This window comes from Procambarus clarkii, chromosome 50 (genome assembly GCF_040958095.1).
Source record: "Procambarus clarkii isolate CNS0578487 chromosome 50, FALCON_Pclarkii_2.0, whole genome shotgun sequence".
Taxonomy (NCBI): Eukaryota; Metazoa; Arthropoda; class Malacostraca; order Decapoda; family Cambaridae; genus Procambarus; species Procambarus clarkii.
This window is the reverse complement of record NC_091199.1, coordinates 4,454,624-4,464,800: the sequence shown is the minus strand read 5'-3', so window position 1 is coordinate 4,464,800 and position 10,177 is coordinate 4,454,624. Positions and strand designations below refer to the sequence as shown.

The 10,177-nt window shown below is 44.4% G+C and overlaps 1 protein-coding gene and 1 long non-coding RNA gene across 2 annotated transcripts in view; one reads left to right on the top strand and one right to left on the bottom strand.

The window, feature by feature from the left end:
* Window positions 1-10,177, bottom strand: part of LOC123772757 (uncharacterized) — a gene marked incomplete in the record, with an annotated part of 455,577 nt that overhangs the window by 407,181 nt on the left and 38,219 nt on the right.
* LOC138351513 (uncharacterized) lies at window positions 7,916-8,795 on the top strand. The gene is made up of 3 exons (XR_011222478.1): window positions 7,916-8,297; window positions 8,409-8,522; window positions 8,630-8,795. It is a non-coding gene; the product is annotated as an uncharacterized lncRNA (long non-coding RNA).

The window sequence follows — 10,177 nt, the reverse complement described above, 5'->3', positions numbered from 1 at the left end:
GGTCAACACATTCATGTTGTGTGGGTCAACACATTCATGTCGTGTGGGTCAACACATTCATGTCGTGTGGGTCAACACATTCATGTCGTGTGGGTCAACACATTCATGTCGTGTGGGTCAACACATTCATGTTGTGTGGGTCAACACATTCATGTCGTGTGGGTCAACACATTCATGTTGTGTGGGTCAACACATTCATGTTGTGTGGGTCAACACATTTATGTTGTGTGGGTCAACACATTCATGTTGTGTGGGTCAACACTTTCATGTTGTGTGGGTCAACACATTCATGTTGTGTGGGTCAACACATTCATGTTGTGTGGGTCAACACTTTCATGTTGTGTGGGTCAACACATTCATGTTGTGTGGGTCAACACTTTCATGTGGTGTGGGTCAATACATTCATGTCGTGTGGGTCAACACATTCATGTTGTGTGGGTCAACATGTTCATGTGGTGTGGGTCCCTGATGACCACCACAGTTCTACCCATAGTTTACAAGGTAACTGCCGCAAATATTATCTATCACAGATATATCACGTTCAACAGAATGAATTAGTTGATCATGAGACTCACCATGATTTTTTGGACGGCCTTCTCTTTAACCGGTCGTCTATTATACTATTAAAACGCCAATTAATATGAATAGACTAGATATTGGATAAACAGGATACAGTGTATTCTGGTAATTGGAGGTGGCAGCAGCAGGTGTGGGATATTGTAACGGCACAGGTTTGGAGGGTAAGCGTGGCTGGTCAGTTGGCTTCCTCACCTGACCCGTGCTAGATAAACAGTGGCCCCTCTTCCTCCCCCTGTTACGGGCTCACCATAGCCCGTGCTACATGGACACTTCGTTCTGAGTAGCTAAATCTGAAACAACAATAACATCCTCCTCCTGTGTCTGGTCACGTTACCAGTCACGCCACTCATTAATGCCCCAATTAAGGGAGGCGTTATTTTCTACCACAGACGTGGCCAGACATTTACAATGCTAACTAGCATATATTTACACTTTATTCTGTCCTACATGGACAGGGTGAGAGATCTGTTAAACACGTGTGTGTGTGTGTACTCTCGTGTGTGTGTGTACGTCCCATGTTTGACAAGGTACGGGCTCCATGCTGGGGCTGCATACTCCAGGATTGGTCTTACATATGTGGTATACAAGGTTCTGAATGATTCCTTACACAGGTTCCTGAAGGCTGTTCTGATGTTAGCCAGCCTTGCATATGCCGCAGACGTTATTCTCTTTATGTGGGTTTCAGGAGACAAGTTTGGTGTGATATCAATTCCTAGATCTTTCTCTCTGTCCGTTTTGTGAAGGACTTCATCTCCTATTCTGTATCCTGTGTCTGGCATCCTGTTTCCACCACGTAGTTTTATTACCTTACATTTACTTGGGTTGAACTTTAGTAGCCATTTGTTGGATCATTCATTCAGTCTGTCTTGGTCATCTTGTAGCCTCCTACTATCATCCTCTGTTTTAATCCTCCTCATAATTTTTGCGTCATCAGCAAACAATGAGAGGAACGATTCTATACCCTCTGGGAGATCATTTACATATACCAGAAACAGTATAGGTCCAAGGACTGACCCCTGCGGGACTCAACTGGTGACGTCCCGCCAATCTGAGACTTCACCCCTCAAACTGACTCGCTGTCTTCTCTTGCTTAGGTACTCCTCTATCCAATAGAGTACCTTCCCTTTCACTCCAGCCTGCTTCTCCAGCTTATGCACCAACCACTTGTGTGGCACTGTGCCAAATGTTTTCTGGCTATCAAAAAATATGCAGCCTGCTCACCCCTCCCGAGCCGGTCGGCCGAGCGGACAGCACGCTGGACTTGTGATCCTGTGGTCCCGGGTTCGATCCCGGGCGCTGGCGAGAAACAATGGGCAGAGTGTCTTTCACCCTATGCCCCTGTTACCTAGCAGTAAATAGGTACCTGGGTGTTAGTCAACTGTCACGGGCTGCTTCCTGGGGGGTGGAGGCCTGGTCGAGGACCGGGCCGCGGGGACACTAAAAAGCCCCAAAATCATCTCAAGATAACCTCCCTTTCTTGCCTGATTTTTGTTACCTGGTTGTAGAATTCAATTAATCCTGTGAGGCAGGACTTGCCATCCCTGAACCCATGTTGATGTTGTGTTACAAAGTTCTTCCGCTCCAGATGTTCCACTAGCTTTTTTCGCACAATCTTCTCCATCAGCTTGCATGGCATGCAGGTTAGGGACACTGGCCTGTAGATCAGTACCTCTTGTCTATTCCCCTTCTTGTATATTGGGACTACCTTAGCGGTCTTCAAAATTTTTGACAGTTCCCCTGTTACCAGTGATTTGTTATACATTATGGAGAGTGGCAGGCACAGTGCTTCTGCTTCTTCCTTTAGTATCCATGGTGAGATTCCATCTGGGCCTATAGCCTTTGTCACATCCAAATCTAGCATATGCTTCCTCACCTCCCCACTGGTAATTACAAACTCCTCTAGTGGTGTCTGGTTAGATATTCCCTCTCTTATCTCTGGGACTCCTCCTTGCTCTACTGTGAAGACCTCCTGGAATTACTTATTGAGTTCTTTGCACACCTCCATGTCGTTTGTAGTGAATCTGTCTGCCCCTATCCTCAATTTCATTACCTGTTCCTTCACAGTTTTTTTCTCCTGATGTAGCTGTGCAGCAATTTAGGTTGAGTCTTTGCCTTGCTCGCTATATCATTTTCATATTGTCGCTCTACCTCTCTTCTCACCCTGACGTATTCATTCCTGGCGCTCTGGTATCTTTCTCTACTCCCTAGTGTCCTGTTATTTCTATAGTTTCTCCATACCCTTGTACATAGTTGCTTTGCTAGCTTACATCTCTGATTAAACCATGGGTTTCTTGTCTGCATATAATTTTTTTCCTTTAGGACTGAGACGAACTTGTCTGCAGCCTCCTTACACTTTTGCATGATGTAGTCCATCATGTCTTGGGCCGTCTTTCCCCTGAGTTCTGTTTCCCATGTTATATCTGTTAGGAATTTTCTTATCTCCTCATAATTTCCCTTGTGGATTGCCAGCCTTTTGTTTTCAGCACCCCTCCTCGAGTTCATTAACCCTTATTCAACCAGATACTCAAACTGTGCACTGTGATCGCTCATTCCTACCGGGGCCTCGAAACCAATTTGCCTTATGTTGGAGTCATTCAGAGGGAAGACCAGGTCAAGTCTCGCTGGTTCATCGTTTTCTCTCAATCTCGTGGGTTGCCTAATATGCTGACTTAAGAAGTTTCTTGTCGCCACCTCTAATAGTTTGGCTCTCCAGGTATCCTCACCTCCATGTGGTTCCTTGTTTTCCCAGTCTATCCTTCCGTGATTGAAGTCCCCCATGATGAGCAGATGGGATCTATTTCTACAGGCAGCAGAGGCTGCCCTCTCAATTATAGTGTTAACTGCCGTGTTGTTGTTGTCATACTCTTGCCTGGGGTCTTCTGTCTTTTGGTGGAGGGTTATATATCACTGCTACTACTATTTCTGGTCCTCCCATCTTCATGGTGCTTGTTATATAGTCTCTGAACCCCTCGCAGCCTGGAATAACCATCTCCTTGAAACTTCATTCCTTTCTCATTAGTAGGGCCACTCCACTTCCTCCCCTTGTTTCCCTCTCTTTCCTTATTACAGTGAAGTCCTGGGGAAACACTCCATTCGTTATGATTCCTGAGAGTTTTGTTTCTGTGAAACCAATTACATCCAGGTTCACTTCTTGTGCTCTTTCCCTTAGTTCACTTGCCTTGCTTGTAATCCCAGCTGAGTTCAACACATTGAAGCTGACTCTCTTCTGTCCATCCTCAGTTTCTGTTGATTCTCCTGAAGTAGAGAAACAGGGAGGATCCGAAATAGGACTAGGAAGGAATAGGACCTGGGGTATCTAGGGTGTGAGGGGGCTAGGAGACTGATATAGGAAGGGTGGTGGAGAAGGGAGGGCTTGGGGGGGGAAGAGAGGGCATGGGGAGGTGGGGGAGAGAGAGGAAGGCTTGGGGGGACTTGAGAGTAAGGGAGGAGGGAGGGGGAGGGGGGAAGGGAGGGCTTGGGAGGGTTAGGGAGAAGGGAGGGGGAGGGGGGTGGGGGAGAAGGGAGGGCTTGGGGGGAGAATGGAGGGCTTGGGGTGGGGAAGAAGGGAGAGCACGGGGAAATTGGGGGAGGGTACCCTAGGTGGTCCCTTAGTGGGGGGCTGGCCTGGGGTGGGGCAGGTAGGACTTCTAATGTGTGGAAGGTGGGCTTGGTGCTCCTCTCACTGGGGCTGTTGAACTGTTTGCGGAGGGATCCCCACTCCCTTCTGTGATTGTAGGGGTTGTGGTCCCCCCGATTCCTTTCTCTAACCCTGCTGCTGCCCTCATTCTCTCTTCCCTTGTCATATCCTTCTTCAGGAATACTGTTTTGAATGTCACTACATGTACTAGTCTACTCTTCCTTGCTAACAGGTCCTCTTTTGTGTTCTTGCTCGTGAGTACTGGTCTCTGTCCTTGTTGTACTGTCCAAGCCTGAAAACCTTCTCAATATTCTGATCAGCCTTCTCCATCTGCACCCCTTCGAGAATCTCGTTAACTGCATTTTTGTCCTTGTCTCTCCACTCCACTGGATTGGACTCTACTTTTTTTTTTGTTTTTTTATATATACAAGAGTTGTTACATTCTTGTACAGCCACTAGTACGCGTAGCGTTTCGGGCAGGTCCCTGGAATACGATCCCCTGCCGCGAAGAATCGTTGTTACAACCAAGTACACATTTTACTGTTGAGTTAAACAGAGGCTACAGTTAAGGATTTGGGCCAAGTAAATCCTTAACTGTAGCTCTGTTTAACTCAACAGTAAAATGTGTACTTGGTTGTAACAACGATTCTTCGCGGCGGGGATCGTATTCCAGGGACCTGCCCGAAACGCTACGCGTACTAGTGGCTCTACAAGAATGTAACAACTCTTGTATATATATATAAAAAAAAAAGTAGAGTCCAATCCATACTTGATCCTTAATCGAGTCCTCTTGTTACCTCACTTCCCTCTGAGTTCCGGTGACTCCCTGCCATTTTTGTTCCCTATGGGAGAGAGAGAGAGAGAGAGAGAGAGAGAGAGAGAGAGAGAGAGATATGGGAGGACAGAGTTAGAGGGGAAGGTGTGGGTGCTAGTGGGGGGAGGGGGAGTGGAGATGCAGTTGTTACTCTGTGGTGCTGGTTCCAGTGTAGGGGGGAGGAGGCAGTGATGTGGTGGAGGCTGACTCCATACACAGTTTCAAGTGTAGATATGACAGAGCCCAGTAGGCTCAGGAACCTGTACATCCGTTGACTGACAGTTGAGAGGCGGGACCAAAGAGCCAAAGCTCAACCCCCACAAGCACAACTAGGTAAGTACACACACACACATTCAGGAAGAAGCCCGTAAGAGCTGTCTAACTCCCATGTACTTATTTACTGCTAGGTAACAGGGGCATCAGGGTGAAAGAAACTCTGCCCATTTTGTTTCTGCCATCACCGGGGTTCGAACCCGGACCCTAGGATTACAAGTCAAAAGCGCTGTTCACTCAGCTACCAACTGGTTGCTGAGTGTGTGTACGTGTGTGTGTACTCACCTAATTGTGCTTGCGGGGGTTGAGCTCTGGCTCTTTGGTCCCGCCTCTCAACCATCAATCAACAGGTGTACAGGTTCCTGGGCCTACTGGGCTCTATCATATCTACACTTGAAACTGTGTATGGAGTCAGCCTCCACCACATCACTTCCTAATGCATTCCATTTGTGAGTGTGTGTGTGTGTGTCTATGTGTGTTTGTTTGTGTACGTGCGTGTGTGTGCGTGCGTGCGTTAGGTGAGCTTGACTGCGGGAGTACCCACAGGACACAACAAAAGGGGGGGGGGGGGGGAATCGACCCCCTCAGGCCCCCTCTGGACCCCGACAAGAGAGCCTCCACGGACCGTCCCCACAAACCCCGCTACTCAACACTCCCCCCAACTTACACTCCAGTTTGGTGAAACTGAAACATTTTATATTTCCTGTTTGCGATCAATGAGTTTCTCTCGTGATAATTATAAGAGCGAAGGACCAAGATGGCGGCGCCCTTGAGCCCATTCATGGGTCAGTTCCTTCTCTATTGCGTTGTCGTAATTAATATAGTGTTCATGTGATGGATATTCTCCCCCCCTCATTAATGGTGTGTCATTATCGCCTTAATGGCGGACCTGATTATATGGGATTGGATATGATGCGGACCTGATTACATGGGATTGGATATGATACCGACCTGATTATATGGGATTGGATACGATGCGGACCTGATTATATGGGATTGGATATGATGCGGACCTGATTATATGGGATTGGATACGATGCGGACCTGATTATATGGGATTGCATACGATGCGGACCTGATTACATGGGATTGGACATGATGCGGACCTGATTGTATGGGATTGGACATGATGCGGACCTGATTATATGAGATTGGATATGATGCGGACCTGATTATATGGGATTGTATATGATACGAACCTGATTATATGGGATTGGATATGATGCGGACCTGATTATATTGGATTGGTCATGATGCGGACCTGATTATATGGGATTTGATATGATACCTACCTGATTATATGGGATTGGATATGATGCGGACCTGATTATATGGGATTGGACATGATGTGGACCTGATTATATGGGATTGGACATGATGCGGACGTGATTATATGGGATTGGACATGATGCGGACCTGATTATATGGGATTGGACATGATGCTGACCTGATTATATGTGATTGGACATGATGCGGTCCTGATTATATGGGATTGGACATGATGTTAGTAGTAGGGAAGGCGCCTCACAGGGGATTTTTTTTTTCTGGGAGAAAAATCCCCTGTGCGCCCCAAGGGTTTCAGGTAAATTTAGAAAATCCCCTGTGCGCCCCAAGGGTTTCAGGTAAATTTAGAATATCCCCTGTGCGCCCCAAGGGTTTCAGGTAAATTTAGAATATCCCCTGTGCGCCCCAAGGGTTTCAGGTAAATTTAGAATATCCCCTGTGCGCCCCAAGGGTTTCAGGTAAATTTAGAATATCCCCTGTGCGCCCCAAGGGTTTCAGGTAAATTTAGAATATCCCCTGTGCGCCCCAAGGGTTTTCAGGCGAATTTGGGGAGTCACAGATTTTAGAAGTAAGGATTTCTTATAAGAAAAATAATTTCCGAGACATAGAAGTTTGTTAAGGCCTTATGGGAGAAATTCAAGTAACGTGTGTAGCACTTTAGGGTTTCCATGAGAACTCTACGGACATGTTTTACCTGTTTTCAACTTACAAAATCGTCTATGTAAGCCTTAGTTATTCATGTAAATTTAGAAAGTTATCTGTATAAGTCATGGTTTTCAAGTCTCGTACATCACACCCCCCTCCCTCCCTCCCCCCCTTACCTCGCAATCTGTCGCAGTCACCTTTATTTACTTTGCGCCCAGCCAGCCAGCCAGCCAGTCAGCTCTTAATCTTATCTTATCTTATCCGTAATATCTGGACCGTCCCTCCTCTCTCTCTCTCTCTCCCTCCTCTCTCTCTCTCCTCTTCATATTATTCCCTCTTCCTATTTTCTGACATACTAATATTTTATTCCTTTTTCATTAACCAGTCAGTTTTATACAAATCAACCGAAGCATCTCAATGTAACCTTTAATACTGAAAACTGCCTCAGAGACTATCTAAGCTGGCCCCAGCTACCCTGCCCCAGGCTATCTGCCCGAGGCCATCATCACCTGATTACCTGCCCCAGACATCCACCAGTCATTGTCGGCGTTCGCCACCGTAATAATTTATATATATATATATATACATTAAGCGTTAATAAAACTTATTTATTTATTTATAATTTATTTAGTCATCTAATTCATAGTTTACACAATTTATAATAAAAGAGTTTATCCCCAGTATTCGCCAATCATTCTCGCTATTAATAAAACTGCCAAACGCTCACTCAGGGGCACACTATCGTTATTACGCTCATTCAGGGGCCCCCTCAGATCGCCAAAGTCTCAGAGGCCTACACTTTCAGTCTACAATCAATCTTCATCCTGTTCACAAGGTTCCCCTAGCCTAGTCATATCGTCATGTCAGTGTGTCCTCTGTGCCTGTCTCCTATCAACAACGAAATCGTTCATGTGTGTCAAACACGCTGTTTAACATGCCTCGGTGAAATGTCCATCAACGCTCTTCAAGAATGCAGACTATACTGTATAGGATGCAACGGGCCTACACCGCCTGGACATTTTGACGTAACCTGTACCAGCTGTGGGCAACTCTATTGTGCAAATCGTAAGTACCTCTTTTTCTCGCACATTCAATAAACTTTCAAAGAAAATATATATCCGAAACACACATACATACATACAGACAGTCAATTTATATATATTATTTTCATTTCAGTTCATGGTTCTACTTCCTGCCCATACTGTCGTTTCTCCGTTAACCGGGAACCTCCCACCGAAGCCAGAAACGTCATTGAACCTCCACCCAAACGCCGTCGCATCATAAATAACCGTACGTTTTCACAATAATTTTCGTAATTTTAAAAGTTAATAATTGTATTTTTAACAAGTGTATAAACAAGTAATAAGTACTCATACAGAAAAATATTTCCATTACAGGAGTTCCTATTCGTGATCAAGAGAATCTCATACTTGGTGGAATCAACATCCCAGCTCGTAAGTAATATTATTATTTATCTGTAATTCAGTTTTTCCTCTTATTTAAACTTTTTGTTTTTCCTCTTAATAATAAATCCTCTTATTTACACGATATTTTCCTATTAAGGTTTTCAAATCCTCGTATTGTTTTCAAATGTGTTTTCCTCTTAATGTTTATTCATTGCTAATATTATGTTTCAGAATCTCCCCGGATTCAACCCACCCCTCTGAGTGGAGCACACCTGTACGCAGTCAACCCCAGCTGTCCCAGGAGCTAGAAGAAGATGCACCAGACGGCAACCAGCATGCATCCTCGGATGAAGAAGAAGAAGACAATCAACCCCCTGTTCACGACATATCAGATGAAGAAGTCAACGCTCCAGATTCCCCAGAGGTACTTAACTTAGATAACGTTGTTCCGCGAGTGTTAGAAGTCATTAACCATTTCGAAGGTTCTTTCTCGAGACATTCATTCTCCATTCCCGGACATTTAGACGCTGACCCCAGCGTATATATAAATAGGTATAGGGAATTTTTTATAGAATATATAGACAATCAGTTCAGACAAATACAGGAAGAATTCCCTCCCTCATTTCACATTTACCCTGATGTAAGCCTAATTTTGCAAAAACTTAATCATGCCGACAATCAATATGAAATATTAGATGAAGTATTTTCAATTAGAGGCGAAACTCAGATTGTTACACAGGAAGAAGTGGAAGTTCTTGTAAATTCATGGGTTGACGAAATGTCTGCTAAAATTGACGAATGCCTAAAAAATGTCCAATCCTCAAGTGTAGGAATTCATTCCATGTCAGGCTTTGCCATTAATTTTTCATATATTCGCCACCCTATGCACCTTGGATCTTACGTACCATATCCTGCAAAATTAAAGGGTAAAGAATCAGTATTTAATCCTGAAAGTGAAGGAGATGAGTGTTTGTTACAGTGCATTGCAGCGTATAAAAACTTAACATTGGGCAGGACTATGAATAACGTTAGACATCATTACAAAAGCCTTCGATGGTGTAGAAGATTTGTAGTATGGGCAGATGAAATTAGATTCCCTGTATCATTTGATAACCTTAAGAAAATAGAGAAGCTTAACAAAATTTCTATTTATATTTATACAATAACTCATGAAAGTAACAGATACTATCTTAGTTTAGCTAGGAAAAGCCAGGAAAAGTATGCCGATAAAGTCCCTTTGTTGTTATTAGAAGGTAAGCATCTCTGTCTGATCAAGGATTTTGATAAATTTGTAAAGAGTATTAACAATCATTCTGAAAGGATTCCTAACACTCATAAATTCTGCAAAATTTGTCTTTTGCATGCTCCCTTAGATGAAATTCAGGCTCACGAAGAGTCATGCACTGTATCCCAAGTATTTTCATTCTATAATCCTAGTGATAAAATCAGTTTTAAAAATTACGGTAGGACCTATAGCCCAACTCACACCGCCTATTACGATTTTGAATGTCTATTAGACCGTCAAAATCCTAGAGGCAT